Source organism: Lampris incognitus, chromosome 8 (genome assembly GCF_029633865.1).
Source record: "Lampris incognitus isolate fLamInc1 chromosome 8, fLamInc1.hap2, whole genome shotgun sequence".
NCBI classification, from domain to species: Eukaryota; Metazoa; Chordata; class Actinopteri; order Lampriformes; family Lampridae; genus Lampris; species Lampris incognitus.
In genome coordinates this window covers 51073581-51095991 of record NC_079218.1, presented here as the reverse complement: position 1 = coordinate 51095991, position 22411 = coordinate 51073581, and positions in this window count along the sequence as shown.

The window sequence follows — 22411 nt, the reverse complement described above, 5'->3', positions numbered from 1 at the left end:
GTGAAATAGTTAGGTAGCTCTTTTTTATTTCTACACAAAGTAAACACAATGTTTATTATGTGGTGTGTTTGTGTGTGTGAGAGAGAGAGTAACAATGAATATAATTATATAAAAAAACACAAAACAATTTTCCATCCATCCATTATCCAAACCGCTTATCCCGCTCTCAGGGTCGCGGGGATGCTGGAGTCTATCCCAGCAGTCATTGGGCAGCAGGCGGGGAGACACCCTGGACAAGCCGCCAGGCCATCACAGGGCCAACACACACACACACACACACACACACACACACACACACACACACACACACACACACACACACACACACACACACACACACACACACACACACACACACACACACACACACACACACAGGGACAATGTAGTACGGCCGATTCACCTGACCTACATGTCTTTGGACTGTGGGAGGAAACCGGAGCCCCCGAAAGAAACCCACGCAGACATGGGGAGAACATGCAAACTCCACACAGGACGACCCGGGACGATCCTCAAGGTTGGACTGCCCCGGTGCTCAAACCCAGCACCTTCTTGCTGTGAGGTGACCGTGCCATGCCCTGCGACGAGGAGAAAAGGAACAGAAGGAATAGCAAAGTCATCCCGTATGTTTCTGGGGTCTCTGAGAAACTCGGGAGAATTTTCAACAAACACCGCATCCCGGTATACTTCAAACCCAGCAAAACACTCCGACAAAGACTGGTTCATCCCAAAGACCGTGTACCACACACCCAAAAAAAGCAATCTGGTGTATGCTGTACAATGCAATGAGGATTGCACTGCCCTATACATAGGAGAAACCAAACAACCACGACACAAACGGATGGCCCGACACAGAAGGCCAAACTCCTCAGGACAAGACTCAGCAGTCTATCTACACCTAAAAGAGAAGACACACTCCTTCCAGCACAGCAACGTACACATTTGGACAGAGAAGATAGATGGTTTGAAAGAGGGGTGAAGGAAGCCATCTATGTGAAACTGGAAAAACCATCCCTCAACAGAGGAGGAGGTCTGCTACACCACCTATCTCCCACTTACAATGCCGTCCTTTCATCTCTACCCAGGAGACTCAAGAAGCCTAGCCTCCAAGAACAACAGCCGGTCACTAACGGCTCCAACGACTCTCATCACCACTGAATAATGAAGTCGGAACTAACACCCCCAACAGCCGTCGATGCTAAACAAATGCAAACCAATAGCTCAGATGGTGACGGGCACGGCTGGACATCGGTACACAAAAGAGCCACTCATATCTCTGGCTCTGTTAGCGACGGACGTTGGTAAACATCTGATCACAAAGAGCCACGCATATCAATAGCACTGACAACGACTCCTAGAGGATAAATATCTGAGTCTCATCACCAGCCAGTCAGACTAGCTTGGTCTAGTCAGAAAGGCACGAACTGAGGAAGCCTCTTGGATGAGAGGCGGAACGTCTTCACGGATATATACCAAGTCCAGCTGCACTTGATTCAACTCCTTTGGATAACCATGACTTGGATGAATGAGAACATTCACAGACGCCCACAAAACAAGTTTGCACGATATAATCTTTATTGAGCTGCATTTTATGTATGAAAGGTGCTATACAAATAAAGTTTATTATTATTATTATTATTCTGCAAACAATACATCACCATAGCTACCCACTGTCCTGTACTGTTTTTTTTGCCATCCTGCTGGCTCCATCATGTAGTTTGTTGTTTTTCCCATGCTGTATTGCAAACTGCCATTTACCCTCTCCTGGGGGGGGGGGGGGATCGAATACTGATGTTGCTGTTGATTACCATGGCGATGATTGAAGGTTTCGAAGCATTTGGGTCAGCCCTAATCCATATATTTTTTGTGTTTCTTTTTTGATGTTCCTTGCACAAAAATGTCACTGCAACAGAGAGTGGACAAAAATATTCCAAAGTGTAAGAAAACACAAAAGAATGTCATTATTAAAATATCAGCAGCATCCCTAAAGTGTCCGGCCCGTCCTCTCTTCTGTTATACCTGGAACTCTGGCACCGTCTGACTTTGTTCATCTAGGCCTGGTCCACATATCACTAACAATCGGGAACCTTTTCAAAAGCAGTCTCAGCCCAAAGACTGATCCAGGATTTCAAGAAGCAAATGGGAGCTTTTTCAACACACGAAACCAACTCTGAAGCCCAGGCCTACTCCCGACATTCAGCATTTCAGTGCAGCTGTCAGTTTGGCTATTGAAACTGAGCTCTAATGATCTCACTTACCCGCCAACAGCTGCTCTGAATCCAAACAAAATATTGATACAGTCTGTTATTTCCATGCTTCTATATGAGGAGTATTTGTAATTATCTTTGATGTCTTTATAACATGTTTATACTGATAAGGGACGCATGTACAAGAAAGTTAATAACACAGAAAGTTGAATCAGTTCTTCTGGACACCACGTTTATCTAGAGAAACGTTTCATCACTCATCTGATGCCTCTTTTCCACTGCATGGTACCGGCTCGACTCAGCTCTACTCCCTATTTTTTGGTTTTCCATTGGGCAAAAGTTAGGGATAGCACCTAGTACCTTTTTTGGTATCACGTCCGTCGAGGTTCCAAGTGAGCTGAGCCGATACTAAAAGGTGACATGAAAATACCACTATAAATAAATAAATAAAATATATGTATATTTATTTAAATATAAATAAAATAAAAACACACACACACACAATTGGCCATGTCTGTGGGTAGGAAGCCAGATGTGGGTGTGTCCTGTTCGCTGCACTAACGCCTCCTCTGGTCGGTCGGGGTGCCTGTTCTGGGGGTAGGGGGAACTGGGGGAACAGCGTGATCCTCTCACGTGCTACAGCCCCCTGGTGAAACTCCTCAGAAAAGAAGCGGCTGGCGTCTCCACATGTATGGGAGGAGGTATGTGGTAGTCTGCAACCCTCCCCGGATCAGCAGAGGGGACGCTACGTCCCCCTGGTGAAACTCCTCACTTTCAGGTGAAAAGAAGCGGCCGGGACGGCTCGGAAGAGTGGGGTAACACAATTGTGGAGAAAAAGGAAAAGAAAAGAAAAAGTGGCATGACAACTGAAAACATAAGCAAGGGGGACAGATGTACCAAGTCTGTCGCCACCATACAGTTCAGTGATTGCGACTATTCTCTAAACCTCTGTGAATAGTACACATGGCCACTTTAACTGCAGTTAATGGTCACGACAATTTGCATTTGAAACCAATCGTTTTGGGTGGTTATGCCACTGTATTGTTCATAAGGGTGGGGGTACCTGCAGTCAGGTGAGACTGAAGAGGTCACCTAGATGATGATGAAACGTTTCTCTCAATGAACGTTGTGTCCAGATGAACTGATTCCCCGTTCTGTGATTTCCTGACCTTGGTTACTGAGCAAGCATGAAGACGGAATCACTTAAGGTTTACGCTTAGAGAGCTGTTGTCCTTCTGCTGGTCCAGTGTTAGGGCGTCTTCCTGGCTTTGACAAGCGCCCAGTTAGGATAACCACACTTAACCAGGGCCTGGTTCAAGTGGGATTCCTCCCCTTCCCCGGCCGCTGTCAGCTTGGTGGTACAGTGTCTTCATGACTCTAGGGCCATAGGCAGTCAAATGGGTCACCGGTTTTTAAACTTTATTCTGTCAAGATAAATACCCGATTGAGATACTAATGCATTACATATGTCAGTATGTCTGTTAGGAAACAACTGACACCAAAATTAACATTTTAACAACTATAATACAATTTTTAAGCAATGTAAACTTCAGAGAGGCATGGTCAAACTTGAATAGCAAAATTGAAAAAGTGAAAATGTTACCTGAAAACCACAACGGAAAACACATATTGCTAATCTAACAAACGTAACAAGGCCCACAAAACATGACATGTAAAAAAAGAACTGAAAATAAATATTAAAACAGTCCCAAACAACGACCAGAGCTTAAAAACTACTAGAAGTAAGCTCTATATTCTGTCAAGATAAATACCCAATTGAGACATTAATGCCATTACATATGTTAGTATGTCTGTTAGGAAACTAACTGACACCAAAATTAACATTTTAACAACTTTAAAACTATTTTTCAAACAATTTAAAATGCCGGCTGTCCGACGCCTGTAAATGCTGCAGCGCCTCGGTGGTAGTCATGGTGCGTCTGTAACCAGACATGTTGGAAATAATCACAAATCAAGTTTAGACTATTTCCCTCCACTGGAGGGCGCTAGTGTGCTTCTAGGACAGAGCAACGAGCTTCATGAAGGAAATGACGCCACCAACACACGTCATCAATAGTGACACGACGCGCACGATGACGCACAAATTACGAGCGGCCATTTTGACCGCTCGTGGTCGTTTCAGGTAGATCTTATCAGAACTTTTTTTCGTGCAATTGATCTAAAACTCATTTCAAATGCAAATATATGCAATTTTGGGGGAATTCAGGGAGCGGCAGGGCTGTATCTTTTTTTTCTCTCTCAAAGTTATTAAACTTTGAAAATCCAAAACGGTCATAATAACTGCTTTGGAATGCGGTTTGCATTCTCAGAGATAGGTCTACTCTTATTTAATATAGGCTATTTATTTTAGATAAGTTTTCATTTACATGTTGATATCTATTGTGCAGCTGTATATTTTAAAACAGGGAAGGAAACCCGGTCTGCATTTTATTTTCATCTGTTTTAATAAAAGTGCTTGTGATATCACACATGTGGCTTTGACTTACAACTGAACATATAGCCCACTTCATAGAAAATACCGAGATATAAATCATGTATCGCCATTCAGCCCAAAAATACCAAGATTCCTTTTTGGTCCATATCGCCCAGCCCTAGATGACTCCTAGTTTGTGCGCTAGTCGATACTGAGAGTCAAACCTGATCAGTATGTGTTGGTTGGTAAACATGAACAATCAAATGTCCCCCAACACCAATTGCAGTTTCACAGTCTAAGAAGGCTAATATGTCATTTTCCCATCCTCCCTGGCGAACCTGATGTGGTTGCCCACAGAGTTAATGTGGTTGGTGACATGTGGTACGTCCTGAGATAAAATGTTTTATCTTTTTTATATCTTTTTTCTCCCCAGTTGCACTTGGCTAATTACCCCACTCTCCGAGCCATTCCGGTCGCTGCTCCACCCCCTCTGCCGAGTCGGGGAGGCTGCAGACTACCACATGCCTCCTCCGATACATGTGGAGTCACCAGCCGCTTCTTTTCACCTGAAAGTGAGGAGTTTCACCAGGGGGACGTAGCGTGTGTGAGGATCACGCTATTCCCCCTCCCCCCCGAACAGATGCCCTGACCGACCAGAGGATGCACTAGTACAGCGACCAGGACACAAACCCACATCTGGCCTCCCACCTGCAGACACAGCCAATTGTTTCTGTAGGGACACCCGACCAAGCCGGAGGTAACACGGGGATTCGAACCTGCAATCCCCATGTTGGTAGGCAGCAGAATAGACCATCACGCTACCCGGATGCCCCCTGAAATTTAATTTTAACCTAGGTGTCGTCCACAAATCTAAACCAATGGCTAGATGGTGTCCCTGGACAGGACATCAGAGCCCTCTTTTCCACTTCCTCCATATACAAGTTGGCCATTATAGCTGAAACTGGGGAGCCCATAGCACACCCATGCTTCTGCCTATAGTACTGCCCTCTGTAAGTGAAGTATGTGGACTGAAGACACAGCTTCAGGAGCACACACTTGGTCAGTGTTGAGGGTGGTCCTATTACTAAGGGCGGGGTCGTGTCCTGTAATTTCATATGGACTACTTCTACTGCTTCTTCAACAGGAACGAATGTGAAGAGAGACATAACATCATAAGAGACCGCTGTTTCATCCCCCTCCATAATGATGTCCCTCATCCACAAAATTCATAATGTCCTGAATGTGATGTTCATTACTGCCTACCAACGGGTTAAGAATAGATGCCAGAAAATTTGAGATGTTATAGGTCACTGAGTTAATCAGACTAACAATAGGCCGTAATGGCACATCCAGTTTATGTATCTTAGGTAAACCACACAGACTAGGTATAGATTCCCCTGTGTATAATCTGTGGTACAAAATCATGTCAATAGCACGATTCTAACAGCTTCAGACAATCTACCATCTTTTTCTTGTAACCACTGCCTGGATCTCGTTTCAGAGGCTAGTATTTATGTCACTAAGTAACGTCATAACTTTCTTATGATAGTCTGTCTTGTTTAATAAAACTGCATCTACCTTTCTCCACCAGAAGGATGATAATATTTTTGTCCTTACTGAGAGTCATAAGTGCATTTTCCCGTCTCTGCTGATGTTGAATGGCGGCACCTTTGCCTTGCTGAGGCAGGTTGAAACATTCATCCGCAGTTGCTCTGCTTCCGGCTCCATGATGTTGTCATTACAGATTGCCGACTCAGTGGCTGTGATCAACTCCATTAGCGGGATATGCCTTGGCGTGACAGCAATATTCAGCCCCTTAGTAAGGATGTCTTTCTCCGCCTGGGTGAGTTGTCTGTTGGACAGATTCTTCACCCACTTCTCCACATCGTCAGGTGTGTCTGGCATCCATCTCTCTGTCTGCATTGAGGGCACTGTCCGTTGTCTGCCAATGTCTCTGGCTTGCAGCAAGTAGGTCCAACTTCTTTTGCTGCCTGGTCTTCGACTTTCCATGCTGTGCTAGACAAGCCTTCTCTATGAACTCAATCACATGTTGGAAAGTGGTCTCATCTAGATGCGACTTAAGTCTGTTTGATCTGCTCCTCTTTGGCTTTCAAAGCGTCAATGGTAAAAATTGGTTTGTCTCACTCGTTCATTCAACAGTTGGCTCAGTGCTTTTTGGAGGATCTTGCTAGCTCGGTGTTCCTTGACAGAATATTTCATTTGAGGCTCTTAGGGTAATCTGCGCCTGAGGCTGAATCTCAGGTGGTTCCTGCAGTCTGGCATCAAATTCGCTCATACTCACAAAAAAGAGTCAAAGTGTCTTTATGCACGCTCAATAATCCAGATAAGTAAACATCAGGTGAGACTGAAGAAGCCACTTAGATGAGTGATGAAATATTTCTCCCAATAAATGTTGTGCCCAGAACAAATGATTCAACTTTCAGTGATTTCCTTACCTGGATAATTGAGCATGCATAAAAACAACATGGTGAATAGTTATTATTTCAGCTGTGTCTGTGTTTGCATACAAACTTTTGCGGATGTTGATTGATTGATTTAAGAAGGCACCGCGGATGGCAGTCTCGGTACAGCGTTCTCTAGTACGTCTGTATTTGTTTATTCTCTGTGTGTCCGGTTACTGAAACGTGATTACTTTCAGTAGAAAATAACTGCTTAACATTAGGCAGTTAACTCCAGATAGTTTTCTCCAGTTTTCACAAACTAGGAAAGATTTTTGAAATCTTAGTTGGAGGAACAGCGGCTCTCTCTGAGACATGGAGGTGACGCAGATGGAGGAAGCATGCCGGTGCGCTGGCAAGGCTGGGGATTTTGACCTGCACTGCATGATTCACCTAGCGAATCTCAGCTCCATGTCAAAAAAAATGGATGAGCTGCTTCTCATCAACGGGACGAACAAGGATTTTGCATTTTCTGCTGCCCTTTGTTTCACGGAAACTTGGTTCAGCGAATCCACCCGACAGTGGATTACGTAATTGATGGTTGGTGTACAGATGTCACAGTGTTAAGTAAATACTGCAGCCCAAACTTGGGAGACATTCTTCGTAAACTGCAAGCCATTTTATTCACCACGGGAGTTTTCATCCTTCATCCTGGTGAGTTTTTACATCCTACCACATGCCAGTGTGAATTTCACACTGCAAACTCTGGCCGACCAGATTACCGGCTTGGAACAAAAAAATTCACTCACTTTTCATAATCCTTGGGGACTTTGACAGTGCAAAATAAAATCACGAACTACCAAAATACATACAACATATTAATTGTCCCACCAGGAAAAATAACACACTACACAATTCTTAAAGTTGCATATAGCTGTGTCCCCCGGACAGCTTTGGGGCACTCTGGTCACTGCTTGGCTCATTTTATTCCAACCTACAGGCAGAAACGAAAATCTGAAAAGCCTGTGGTTAAAACAGTGAAGAAATGGACCAGCAAAGCAAAGCAGGAACTGCAAGACTGTTTTGACTGCACCGATTGGCGTGTATCTGAAGCTGCAACTGGCAACCTGGACAAAATAACTGACATTTGACATCTTAAATCAGCTTTTGTGAAGACATGTGTGTGTCTACCAAGACCTAATGCACATACAACAATAAAAAGCCATGGTTCACAGTCAAACTAAGAAAACTTCAGCAGGCCAAGCAGGATGTCTACAGCAGTGGGGATGGAGCCCTGTACAAGCAAGCCAGAAATTCACTGACAAAAGAGATTAGAATTGCTCAAAGAAGCTACACCAAAAAGCTCAAAAACAGGTTTTCAGCCAATGACACTGCATCAGTTTGGAGGGGCCTAAAATACATCACAATCTACAGAAGACCATCCCCCCATGCTGAGGCAAACAAAGACCTAGCTGATGACCTGAATGTCTTCTTCTGCAGGTTCGAGAAGGTCTAATTCAAACCCCACACCCACTCCAGCCCAACGACAACAGCTCTTATAACACCTCTGACAACCCCCCTACTCTCCCCCTCTGATACTTAGGCTGCACTGAAGATACGTGTAGAAGACGTGAGCCGACTTTTCCAGCAACAGAAGAAGACCAGGAAAGCACTGGGTCCAGGCGGTGTCTCCCCGTCCTGATGTAAAGCCTATGCTGACCAACCGGCTCCAATGTTCACGCAGATCTTTCAACAGATCCCTGGAGCCATGTGAAGTCCCCTCCTGCTTCAAATGCTCCAAAATCCTCGCGGTCCCCAAGAAACCCTCCATCACAGGACTTAATGACTACAGGCTTGTCGCTCTGATGTCTGTGGTCATGAAGTCTTTCGAACAACTGGTGTCGGCCCACCTTAAGAATGTCACAGGACATCTACTGGACCCCCTTGCAGTTTGCCTACTAGGCAAACAGGTGAGTGGATGATGCAGTCACCATGGGACTGCACTACATCATGCAAAACCTTGACTGCCCAGCGAAATATGCAAGGATCCGGTTTGTGAACTTCAGCTCGGCATTCAACACCATCATTCCAGAAATCCTCTCCTCCAAACCCTCCCAGCTCCAAGTATCCCCTGCCATCTGTCAGTGGCTCACCCGCTTCCTGACAGGTAGGAAACAGCAGGTGAGACTGGGGGAAGTCAATATTGGTATACGGCCAGTCAGCACTGGTGCTCCCTAGGGATGTTTTCTTCCAACTACTCTTCTCCCACCACACCAACAACTGCACCTCTAAGGACCCAGATGTTAAACTCCTTAAGTTCGCAGATGACACTACGGTCATCGGACTCATTCAGGATGGCGACAAGTCTGCATATCGGCGGGAGGTTGAGTGGCTGGTTCTCTGGTGCAGCCAGAACAACTTGAAGCTGAACATGCTCAAGACTGTAGAGATGAGAGTGGACTTTAGGAGACAGCCCTCAGCACTGCTCCCCCTCACAATATCCAACAGCCCTGGGTCAACCTTCAAGTTTCTGGGAACTACCATTTCCAAAGACCTGAAGTGGGAGGCCAACATCAGCTCCATCCTCAAAAAGGCCCAGGAGAGGATATTCTTTTTGCAGCAATTGAGAAAATTTGGTTTTCCACAGGAGCTATTGAGCCAGTTCTACACCGCAGTCATTGAATGTGTCCTGTGCACATCCATCAGGGTCTGGTTCAGAGCAGCAACAAAACAGGATAGGGACAGACTGCAGCAAGTAGTAAGGACAGCAGAAAAAATCTTTGGCGCTACTGTTCCCATCCTGCAGAACTTGTACACCTCTAGAGCCTGTAAGCAGATGTGCATAATCAGCACAGACCCCCCACACTCAGGACACAATCTGTTTGAACTCCTACCCTCTAGCAAGCGCTGTAGAGCAACGTGCACCAAAACCACCAGACAGAGGAACAATTTTTTCCCACAGGTCATCTGTTTCATGATCACTTAACAGCATGGTGCAATAATGGACACTTATTTGGTAAATATGACACTTTGTAAATAGCCCCCTCTGGTCAAGATGTCTCACCTACAAATCTGCGATGTGCACTAGTTCTTTTTGAACAAGATGTGCAATACAAATGTACAATTGTAAATACACACACAACTGCTATATACTGGTTACAAATCACTGTTATTGTTATGATTATAACATAAGTATATAATACAGTATATAACATCATATAATTGATAATAAATATATAGTATATGTTTTTAGATGCCAGTGGAGAGGCAATTGGTCCAGATGACATGACATACCTGTGGAGGCATGGAGATGTTTGGGAGAGATGTCAGTGGCATTTTTAACTAGACTGTTTAACACAATCTTGGAAAGTGAGAGGATGCCTGAGGAATGGAGAAGTATACTGGTACCGACTTTCAAGAACAAGGGCGGTGTGCAGAACTGTAGCAACTACAGAGGTATGAAGTTGATCAGCCACAGCATGAAGATATGGGAAAGAGTAATAGAAGCTAGGTTAAGAGGAGAAGTGATGATTAGTGAGCAGCAGTAGATGCAATGATTGCTTTGAGAATGTTGATTGAGAAGTATAGAGTCCAGAAGGAGTTATATTGTGTCTTTGTGGATTTAGAGAAAGAATATGACAGGGTGCCGAGAGGAGGTGTGGTATTTTATGAGGAAGTCGGGAGTTGCAGAGAAGTATGTAGGAGTGGTGCAGGATATGTATGAGGGAAGTGTGACAGTGTTGAGGTGTGCGGTTGGAATGACAGATGAGTTAAAGGTGGAGGTGGGATTACATCAAGGATTGGCTCTGAGCCCTTTCTTGTTTGCAATGGTGATGGACAGATTGACGGACGAGATCAAGTAGGAGTCTCCATGGACTATGATGTTTGCGGCTGACATTGTGATTTGTAGCGAGAGTAGGGTGCAGGTTGAGGAGAGCCTGGAGAGGTGGAGTTATGCACTGGAGAGAAGAGGAATGAAAGTCAGTAGGAGCAAGATGGAATACCTATGCATGAATGAGAGGGAGGACAGTGTAATGATGAGGATGCAAGGAGTAGAGGTGACGAAGGCATGAGTTTAAATACTTGGGGTCAACTGTCCAAAGTAACGGGGAGTGCAGAAGAGAGTGCAGGCAGAATGCAGTGGGTAGAGAAGAGTGTCAGGAGTGATTTGTGACAGAAGGGTACCAGCAAGAGTTAAAGGGAAGGTTTACAAGATGGTTGCGAGACCAGCTATGTTATATGGTTTGGAGACAGTGGCACTGATGAAAAGACAGGAGGTGGAGCTGGATGTCGCAGAGTTGAAGGTGCTAAGATTTTCTTTGGGAGTGATGAAGAAGGGCAGGATTAAGAATGAGTATATCAGAGGGACAGTTCAGGTTGGACGGTTTGGAGACAAAGCAAGAGAGACAAGAAACTCTGCACAGTTGACATATTCCTGTTGTGCATACATACTTACCTATTTATTATTCCGTTTATCTGTTGTTTTTTTTTGTTTTTTTTGTTTCTTATTTTTATGTGTGATGTATGCAAATAATAGAATCTGCTGTAAACTGGAGTCAAATTCTTCGTATGCATAACACACTTGGCCAATAAAGCTGATTTTGATTCTGATGTTCATGTAATTGTATATTGTACATTGGTATACAGATGTATATTTTTTTGCATGTCCATATTTCATGGATATTTTATATGGATGATATATAGGTGGGTGTCGGACTCCACCAAGGTTGTCCCTTGTCTCTGATTCTGTTTCTGATATTCATGGATAGGATCTCAAGGCGCAGCCAAGGTGATGAGGGTGTCCATTTTGGGAACCTCAGAATTGCATCTCTGCTGTTCGCAGATGATGTGGTTTTGTTGTCTTCATGAGAACGTGACCTCCAGCGCGCACTGGGGTGGTTTGCATCTTAGTGTGAAATGGCCGGGATGAGAGTAAGCACCTCCAAGTCTGAGGCCATGGTTCTCTACCGGAAAATGGTGGGTTGCTCCCTCCAGGTTGGGGATGAGTTGTTGCCTCAAGTGAAGGAGTTCAAGTATCTCGGGGTCTTGTTCACAAGTGAGGGTAGGATGGAGCGGGAGATTGACAGGCAGATTGGTGCAGCATCAGCAGTAATGCAGACGTTGTACTGGACTGTTGTAGTGAAGAGGGAGCTGAGCCGGAAGGCAAAGCTCTCAATTTACCAGTCAATCTTCGTTCCAACCCTCACCTATGGTCAGGAGCTTTGGGTAGTGACCGAAAAGGCGAGATCGTGGATATAAGCGGCTGAAATGAGTTTCCTCCGTAGGGTGTCTGGGCTCAGCATTAGAGATAGGGTGAGGAGCTCGGACATCCAGAGGGAGCTCGGAGTAGAGCTGCTGCTCCTCCGGGTCGAAAGGAGCCAGTTGAGGTGGTTCAGGCATCTGATGAGCATGCCTACTGGGTGCCTTCCTTTGAAGGTTTTCCGGGCACGTCCAACTGGAGGGAGACCCTGGGGTAGACTCAGAGTTTGCTGGAGGGACTATATGTCCAATCTGGCCTGGGAACGCCTTGGGATCCCCCAGGAGAAGCTGGAGGGCATTGCTGGGGAGAGGGACGTCTGGAGTGCCCTACTCAGCTTGCTGCCACCGCGACCCGACTCCGGAGAAGTTGCATGTTCTCCCCGTGTCTGTGTGGGTTTCCTCCGGGTGCTCCGGTTTCCTCCCACAGTCCAAAGACATGCAGGTCAGGTGAATCGGCCATACTAAATTGTCCCTTGGTGTGAATGTGCATGTGTGTCATCTGTGTGATGGCCTGGCAGACTGTCCAGGGTGTCTCCCTGCCTGCCGCCCAATGACTGCTGGAATAGGCTCCAGCATCCCCGTGACCCTGAGTAGGATAAGTGGCTTGGATCAGTGGCGGATCCAGAAAGTGACTGATAGGTGCGCCTGGATAAATCCAGGTGGGCCAGCTCACCACCGCTTAACCACACATGATTATAATTAAAGATCGAGTTGGCTTAAGCTACGTAGTACTGTTTGTTTGTCATACAGTCTGCAGGCTACATTTAAAAAATGTAAAAAAAAACCCTAAAAACTCACATTTTTAGACTTCATCTGTCTATTTAATTCATTAATTTTTGGTCATACTTTGTGCATATTAGTATATAGTCATTGCTGTTAAAATTGGATTTATGTTTGTATTGTATATTTCTACAAGTAGCTGATAATTGTATTTGTATTCTACTTTTGCATGGTTGTTGTATATTGTTATTGTCATTGTGCATCGTTTGGATAAAAGTGTCTGCTAAATACTATAAACAATCATGATTATTAAGACTAACGTTACATGATGGTGTCCAAGAGCAAAAGAGGGACTTCACACAAAACGGCATTCATAAAATTCAGTTTATTAATTAGGCCTAATTTGTAGGCCTATAGACATATCTGATCTGCTTAGCATAGCAGTTGTTGCGTTGGTGAAACATGCTACCAAACCAAGCCAGACACATGAATGGCTAGTTATAGTCACAGAACATAACAGGGCACTTAATAATAAGATGTTGCATAAACTCATTGGTGCTCGAACAGGAATAACAAATTAAATGACCAATACAGTCCCGATTCCCATGAGGCAAGATGGACAGTAGCGTTAACAGTCCCAAATCAGAACTCACTCGAGGCTGCGATAATAATCAAGTCACAGCGGGTCAGACTAATGAAACCACTTGCCTACCTTATCGGTAGCCTATACAAGGTGGAGTCATCTAGGTTTTGAAATTAAAATGCTGGTGATATTGTCATAATCCAGTGTGTCTGTTAGTTCTCATTCAAAAGTCAAAAGTGTCAAGTTGTTCAAGTGTCCAGTCATCATCGATGATCTCAGGCGTGTCTTGATCTGGTTTGTTTTGGAAAAAATTCTCTCAACACTACAAGACGTTATAGGCAGTGTAATGATGGCCCTTAACAGGCAGTTCATACTGGGGAAAATATCTGCAGGGCAGGCATCTAGCAATTCAATTAATGAAGGGAAGTTCTCTTTACCACTTTTGCCCTTGATGTATTGGGTAAAAAATAAATAAATTCAGCATCACTGACTGTAATCCCATACAAATCGCATGGAGTTTGCAACCGTTCTTTCATGCCAAAAGTGGCGGATCCAGGGAAGGAAGCTGAAGCTTGCATTATTCCATGAGTGTTGTCTTTAAATCAACAGTTCAATTCAGCTATCTGTCTAGAACACAGTTCTACAGTGCCCTTAAATCATCATTATTCTTGATGGTAGATGTTTTCCCCAGTGTTGTGGTGACGACAGACTGATGGAACTTGGCAGGTAGCTTGCGCTCACGAGAAGTAATGACGTCCCAGCATGCTATCTCATGCTTCTCCATTAACTCCTCCGTCAATCTGAGCACTTGATCAAAGTCTCCATACGAATCATCACGGAAAGTGGCATAAGTAGCTTTTAATGTTTCAATTAAGGAGATGCAGTCTGTTACACACAATGTTGAATTCTGCAACCCCTTTGTGGCAAAATCACTGCTCTGAAACAGCTTGCAAAATGCAACAAGCATGAAAAGGAACTTTTTGGTTTGCATCTGCTGTAATAGCTGCTCAGCATCTAGTTCAGTCTGTCCACTTGATTCGGTGTATTCAGCTAGCGCCTCCAGTAACACATCCAGCAACTCTAAAATCTTATGCACTGACCCTGATTTAGAGCTCCATCTAGTCTGACATGATCGTTCCAGCTCCATACACTGACGGTTTGGATGCATCTCCTTTTGTAGCTCCAGGAACCGAATGTGCCTCTGGGCCCCAGTGAAGAAGTTGTGTTTCTAATTAACAACGTCAAAAAAAGTGCTAACGTGCCCAGACACTTGTGCTGCAGTACAAAGCACTAAATTAAACCGTCGAGAATTGCAGTGTACATAGACGGCTCTCAGAAACACCTCTTTCAGGAGAGCCTGCACCCCTCCCCTGTGCCCTGACATTACCGATGCACCATCGAAACAGAGTCCGACGCAGAGAGAAGGGTCCAGTCCGAGTGGTTCAAGGACTTCAAGGATCCTCTGTGATATTAGCTGAGCAGACAATTCTGCAGTTTCAACAAAACCTACCGCTTGTTCTTTGAATACCCCCCATGATGAATCGGATACATACAGCAACTAGCTCATGTTTCGATAGATCTTTAAACTTGTCAGCAAGTATGGCAAAGTATGTAGGCTGTTCGTGCAGTTCAGCTTTTATCTTTCGAAGAAGCAGTGAAGCGGCAGCCTCAAGCAGTTCGTCCTGCATGTGGTGGCTCATGAGAGCGGCATTTCATGGCAGTTCCATCAATCTAGTTTTAATTTCTGGATCATACTTTCACATGAACTCAAATAGCTCCAAAAAACTCCCCTTACTCAGCGCTTCCTCTGTTTCCCAGTGCCCTCTAAGAGGAATTTCCATCTTGGCACACAGCATAGCGATGTCTAATACAACCTTAACGTGTTGCTGCCTGCGCTCTACGAATGAAATGGAATCACTGTGCAGTTGATTTAAAACTGTCCTGCCTTGCATGCAACTTTGCCTGTACGCCAGCAATTTAGTGAGCGCAGAAGTATGCAGCTTGCTAGACTGGTGTTTGTCGCAGGCCTGCCTGATACGTTTCCAATTTTTGTAGCCATCTCTGACAAAAGTAAACTCACCCGTGTCTACACGCTTTACAAAAAATTGAGTCTCATGATTGACTATATTCAATCCACGTGCACTTGTCATACCAGTGGGCGCTGAAGGAGCACATTTTTCCATCTATTATGGTTGTCGGGAATGTCATCAGCTTTGGTTGAGTGGCTGGTTCCTCCATGGTTGAAAGATCCGTAGGTCCGGTTAGCGCTTCAGAAACCATTAGCAGTGGTCCCCTCAGAAGTGGCGTCTGCACGCTAGCATGACAATCACTGGATGTCATTAAGGCTGTGATCATTTTGCCTCCATTCTCGGGGTCACGAACATCTCATGACGATCCTGTGATTGTCCTTGTCCCTGGCGCAGATCTTTCTCTTCATCTTCCAAACAACATTTAAAAAAAAAAAAACCGGGTTAGTGAAATCTGCTTAGCCAATGCTAGAGCAGCGCATAACGCAGGCTTTAAGCAACACTGCTTAAAGCCTGTTTTGAATATTTCACTAATTAATATCAATTATATGGTTCTAATGATGTTAAAGGCAAAATAAGTAACATTCAAGGCTATTAATCAAAGTTAAACTTTACTTTAAAAACTGCGTTATTAAAAAAAATATTTTTTCTATGAATCTGTGAACAAATTGATGGGCCAGCTGTCAATCTGGGTGGGCAAATCCACACCTGGCTTGGATAATCGATGGATGGATGGATGTATATGTAAAACAAGCGATGAGTCTAAAATTATCGCACAGGATATAGATGATTAAATTGCTTTTGCTCTCTCCTGATTCACTTGGGTTCGACTTTACAACTGTGATTTATGTATTGTATCATCACAGTATAAAACTGTGATGGACTGGCATTTTTGAGGAAGTTAGACATTACAGTGTTGTGTGCAAAAGTGTGTAAATGCTTCTTGAGACATGATAACGGCAGAAATGGTAATGCTAGGGGTGTCTGGGTGGCGTGGCGGGCTATTCCGTTGCCTACCAACACGGGGATCGCTGGTTCGAATGCCCGTGTTACCGCCGGCTTGATCAGGCGTCCCTACAGACACAATTGGCCGTGTCTGCAGGTGGGAACCCGGATGTGGGTATGTCCTGGTTGCTGCACTAGTGCCTCTTCTGGTCGGTCGGGGCACCTGTTCGGGGAGGAGGGGGGAAAAGTGTGATCCTCCCATGTGCTATGTCCCCCTGGTGAAACCCCTCACTGTCAGGTGAAAAGTGGCTGGGGACACCACATGTATTGGAGGAGGCATGTGGTAGTCTGCAGCCCTCCCCGGATTGGCAGAGGGGGTGGAGCAGCGACCGGGACGGCTTGGAAGAGTGGGGTAATTGGCCAAGTCCAATTGGGGAGAAAAAAGGGGGGGGGGTAAATGCTAATTCTAGCAGTGACAACATGAGATTTAAAAGTTATATTGGGTGATCAAAGTGAATTCATAGATTAATATAGATGTGAAAAATAACTGTAGACCAGAGATGATTATATTTTGGATATTGCTTATAGACAAAAGGTTTTTAATGATAGTTTTTGTATATTCAATCTAAATTCTAAATTCAATAGATATTCAATCGATGGTTTAGGAATTAAAGTCACTGATGGTCTTAACAACTATACCCCTGATTTACGGCAGTACTACAGTGGACAATTAGCCAATCCATCATTCACATCGTACTAGTATTTCTAAGATTACCCTGTCTTGCTTACGATAAGTCTGTTAAAAGTCAAAAATACTAGTTAATGTCCATCTTACGTTTCCAAAGCCCAAAGTGGTGTCTTAAAACTGTTTACTTAATCTGACCAACAGACAAAAAACCCCCCTCAAATATCAATTTCATAATGGTGAAAGGCAAGCATGTGTATGTTTATTTATGCATACTTCTCCTTGAGTAATAAACCTACGTGGTAAAAGCAGGGTTTCAGTGATCTGCCTATAAAAAGATATCTATCACCTCAGTAGTTCATGCCACTGATACTGTATTCAAAAAAGTCTCCACAATTTGGAAGTCTGAACATGTTAATGGCAAACTGAACAGCACAGCAAGTTGGTTTCATTGACTAATTTGACAAATGAGTTATCGGTGATTTATCAATGGATGAATTTGTAAGTCTGATGTGATGTTACAGATTTAACCCCTACATGCTTTTAGGACTTGGTCAAAATGAAAACAATTGACTGCAATGTTTAAATGTTATTGATTGGTTTATGGATGTGGTGAGAGAGGACATGCAGGTGGCTGATGTGACAGAGGAAGATGCAGAAGACAGGAAGAGATGGAAACGGATGATCCGCTGTGGCGCCCCCTAACGGGAGCAGCCGAAAGCAGTGCTAGTAGTAGTAGTTTAAATGTTATTGATCTCTGCATCAACCTGTTGTCTTCGAGCAGTGGTGCCCAACCCTGCTCCTGGAGAGCTACCCTCCTGCGGGTTTTCACTCCAACACCGATTTAACAATCTGATTCAATTAATGAAGGTCTTGGTCAGTAAGTAATTAGTAGAATCAGGTGGAATCAGGTAAATTAGGGTTGAAGTGGAAAACAGCAGAATGGTAGCTCTCCAGGAGCAGGGTTGGACACCAGTCTTTAGAAAGTTATATGTCAAATCACCTCAGAGGCAAACATGGAATTTTCCATTTATGAGACATATAGTATGACAAAGATAGAATGCACGGCGTCCGGGTAGCGTAGCGATCTACTCCGTTGCCTACCAACACAGGGATCACCGGTTCGACTCCCCATGTTGCCTCCGGCTTGGTCGGGCGTCCTTACAGACACAATTGGACGTGTCTGCAGGTGGGAAGCCTGATGTGGGTATGTGTCCTGGTCGCTGCACTAGCGCCTCATCTGGTCGGTCGGGGCGCCTGTTTGGGGGGGGGGGGACAGCGTGATACTCCCACCCACCCACTACGCCCCCCTGGCGAAACTCCTCACTGTCAGATGAAAAGAAGCAGCTGGCGACTCCACATGTATCGGAGGAGATGTGGTAGTCTGCAGCCCTCCCCAGATGGGTAGAAGGGGTAGAGCAGCGACCAGGACGGCTCGGAAGAGCGGGGTAATTGGCCAGGTACAATTGGGGAGAAAAAGGGGAGAAAAATAGAATGCACTATTTATTATCATTCAGCATATGATCATCTAATTATATTAAATGATCATATGCTGAATGTGTAAACATATTAACAGCTAGCCGTATGAATATGTTGACAAATAAACATTTTGCACTCCAACTTGATTTGAAGGGATCACCTTATTCACATTCCTCCTGTAGCTGTGGTCAGTGTTGGTCAGTGTGCATATGCTCTCAGTAATGTGAAGCCGTGCTAAGAACTGAAACACAGCACACGAACAGACAGGACCGAGATAGGCGGAGCTGAACAGCTGTGCACATATTTTCTTACGTGTTCAAGTCTTTGATAAAGGCCACATACTGCACAGGGCAAACCCACGGTGATTCACATACACGGTGTGGAATGCCACAACAACTCTGCCTGATGCTTCATCAAGCAGAGTTGATCTATAGAAGATTTCATAAAATGGAAACCAAAGGCATCTCCCCTTCATTCGCCCTGCTGTCAGTCAACGTTCAACCATCATTTCCTCTGCATATGCATCGTACCGCCTCTTCTGGTGGCTTGCTGTGATCTTGCCAGGAATTGAGTGAAATGGTAATATGGCTACTGTGTCTGTTCTCATCAAGGCCAAATTAACTGATCCCCTTTTTTAACAACTGTTTGGTTCCTCGATCAAGGTTTATTCTTTTTAAAATGGCAGCAAACTCCCCGTGTTGCCTCCGGCTTGGTCAGGCGTCCATACAGACACAATTGGCCGTGTCTGCAGGTGTGAAGCTGGATGTGGGTATGTGTCCTGGTCGCTGCACTATCGCCTCCTCTGGTCGGTCGGGGCACCTGTTCAGGGGGGAGGGGGAAATAGCGTGATCCTCCCACGCGCTACGTCCCCCTGGTGAAACTCCTCACTGTCAGGTGAAAAGAAGCGGCTGGCGACTCCACATGTATGGGAGGAGGCATGTGGTAGTCTGCAGCCCTCCCCGTATCGGCAGAGGGGGTGGAGCAGAGGGGGTGGAGCAGCGACCGGGACGGCTCGGAAGAGTGGGTTAATTGGCTCAATACAATTGGGAAGGGAAAAAAGGGGGGGTAATCCCCCCACCCCCACCTCCCAAAAATAGCAGCAAGCTGTGTTGCTGCATTTCTGGGTTCCTTTAAGGCCAAATTAACTGATCCCCTTTTTTAAGCATTTTGTTCTTCGATTGCTTTTTTGTTTTAAATAGCAGCATGTACCTACACACACAAGAGGGACAGAAAGAGAGGAGGGAGAACAGATACAATAATTTCGTCTTTTATTTAGAGAACAAAAAAGTCGGCCATGAGAGTCGTCATAGCAACCCAGCAGCAGGCAAGTGGTGTCCATGCCTGTACTTCACATCCAGCAGGGTTCAGTACAATATTTATGTAAAACAGACTCTCATCTGCTGCCACGCCACAACTATCCAGGCCCCGACACACCAACAGTCACATGCAATACTCCTTCATTATTCTGGCTCTGAGATCATCACTGTGCACGAAAAATAACACGACGACACTGGGACTGTATCACAGTTAATTGTAGGTATTTTCAGATACTCAAAATGTCTCTTGAGTTATACTAAATGGAACTATGTAATCCTAATCCGTCGACATATGTTTAGCGTCCCGAGATGCTCAACCAACATTACCCCCACAAAAACGGGGGTAATGTTGGTAATCTCATGTGATTACCGGCTGTACTTGATCTTCCTAGTGATAATGTCCGTGACATAACAAAACGATATGTACCGGGCCAAAACATGAAAAAATTAGCCACAGTCCCAATGCTTCTGTAACTTTCTGTAGTTGCTTAGTTGTCTAGCTGTAAGATGCCAGTGCCGGGGAGTGTCCATCTCTTCCTTTATGGACCTGTTTTTGCCCAGGTCCCCCGTTGCCCTTTCAACCAAAGGCTTTTTTGGACCAAGTCCACGTGGTACAAAAAGGCCGCAGCATTCCTGATGTCTGTGGTTAATCTGTGGTGTCAGTTCATGTTAACGTTGCACCGCCAAATTGGAGGGCACATAGGGCCATGGAATATTAAAAACTCCCATCAACAGCATTCCTCTAGAGGAGGGAGGGCCCGAAGAGACCAAGGGTCAGCTAAGGTTGAACGGCGGCTGTGTGTAGAGCAGCTTCTACTGTAACGGTCTGATCTACTGGACAGGAGGTGGGGCCAGGCGAGGATGGAGGGAACACACTTCAAAGAGAAAATGCCTTCTCCTTGTCTCCCCTCATTGAGGCTGAGTTAAATGAGCTTTGTGGGGGCTTTTGTTCCTGTAGTTAGACAGTCCAGGACTGGACGGAAGACGCTGTCAGGGACAGCAGGTCATACGGGCAGTTAATTATCTGCTTCCCGACCCGCCAGAGTCTTTTTGCATGCTACCACAATTGACCTATAATTGTACCGCGTATTGTTGTGCTGAACTTTAGATGTCCACTCGGTGTAAAGTGTGATTGTTGTTTAGATTGCCCCAGGTCTAATTTCACACAGCCGTGTGACATTTGAGAGCGAGTCAGGAGGGATTGTCATTGCAGGTAACAGAAAGAACAAGTCTGACCAACTTTTGCTCATGTACAGTATCGGCAGCATCTTTTGAGACGTTCTATCACCTGGTTTCACCGTGTCATCGACCCCAAGCAGGACAGTAGATGAGAGTATCGACTGCCATTGCCTCATCCGCTTGCACATACAGTAGAGTGAAACTCGACGTGCCATAAACTATATGGGGGGGGGGGTGCTAATGCCCAGCGCACATTTGCTACATTTTTTTGGTGCGATACGTTCAATCTGAATGTGATTTTTATTGGTGTTTGATGATCCGTGACCACACCGTTGCTTAACATGATGGCATATTTCTGGTTGACCGAGGCCGAGATACGGACATCCAACATGTGTTCTGCTCGCTGCAACTCCCAGGAGTTTCTGGACAGGAATGTAGGCAGGGTCAGCGGTCAGACACTCATGTTCACGCACATCGCTCCAGCCTGGCAACAAGCAACGCTCAGCAGCCTTACTTAGCCATGGGTCCACTTAGCCTCGGAGTAAAACCTCTCTCAACAAGCTAGGTTTTCCTCAGATCTGGTTTTGCAACTGGTAAGAGGAGAGGTTTTTAGGTTCGCCCTCTAATAATACTGACTCTGCGTTTGTTTATTTGTTGATATGTTTATATGGTTGTTTGTGGAACTAAGAGGATATGTCAGTCTGGCGAAGCTGCAACCGAACCCTCTGCACATGCAGAGAGAGGGAGGCTCTTACTGGAGAGAGCTGGTACGGAAGGATGTGTTGGGGAACTGATAGACCGGTGCCAAACTATTCCTCCAGCTCCCTCAAAGGAGCCCCACTGTTCAGAGCGGCAGGTCACCGAGTACACACCAGTACCCACAATTCACTTCAAGACCCAAAGAAATGAACGAATACATACACAGGGATTTACCTTTAACATGTTAAGATGGAAGTTGCCTGAGCAGAGACTAAGAAAGGTCAGATGCCCAGGTGGAAGGACGGAGGAAAGGAAAGACAACCGTCTACCGTGGATGGATAAACGTGTTGCTTCCCTGCCATTACTACAAAGCGTTAAGTTGTCGTTATTTGTATAGCAATGACCTGCGTGTAAGTTTCACTGCACTGCTTACAGAAAAGGGGTCTTGTTGCTAGGAGAGGAGAGATCCAGCCGTCTCT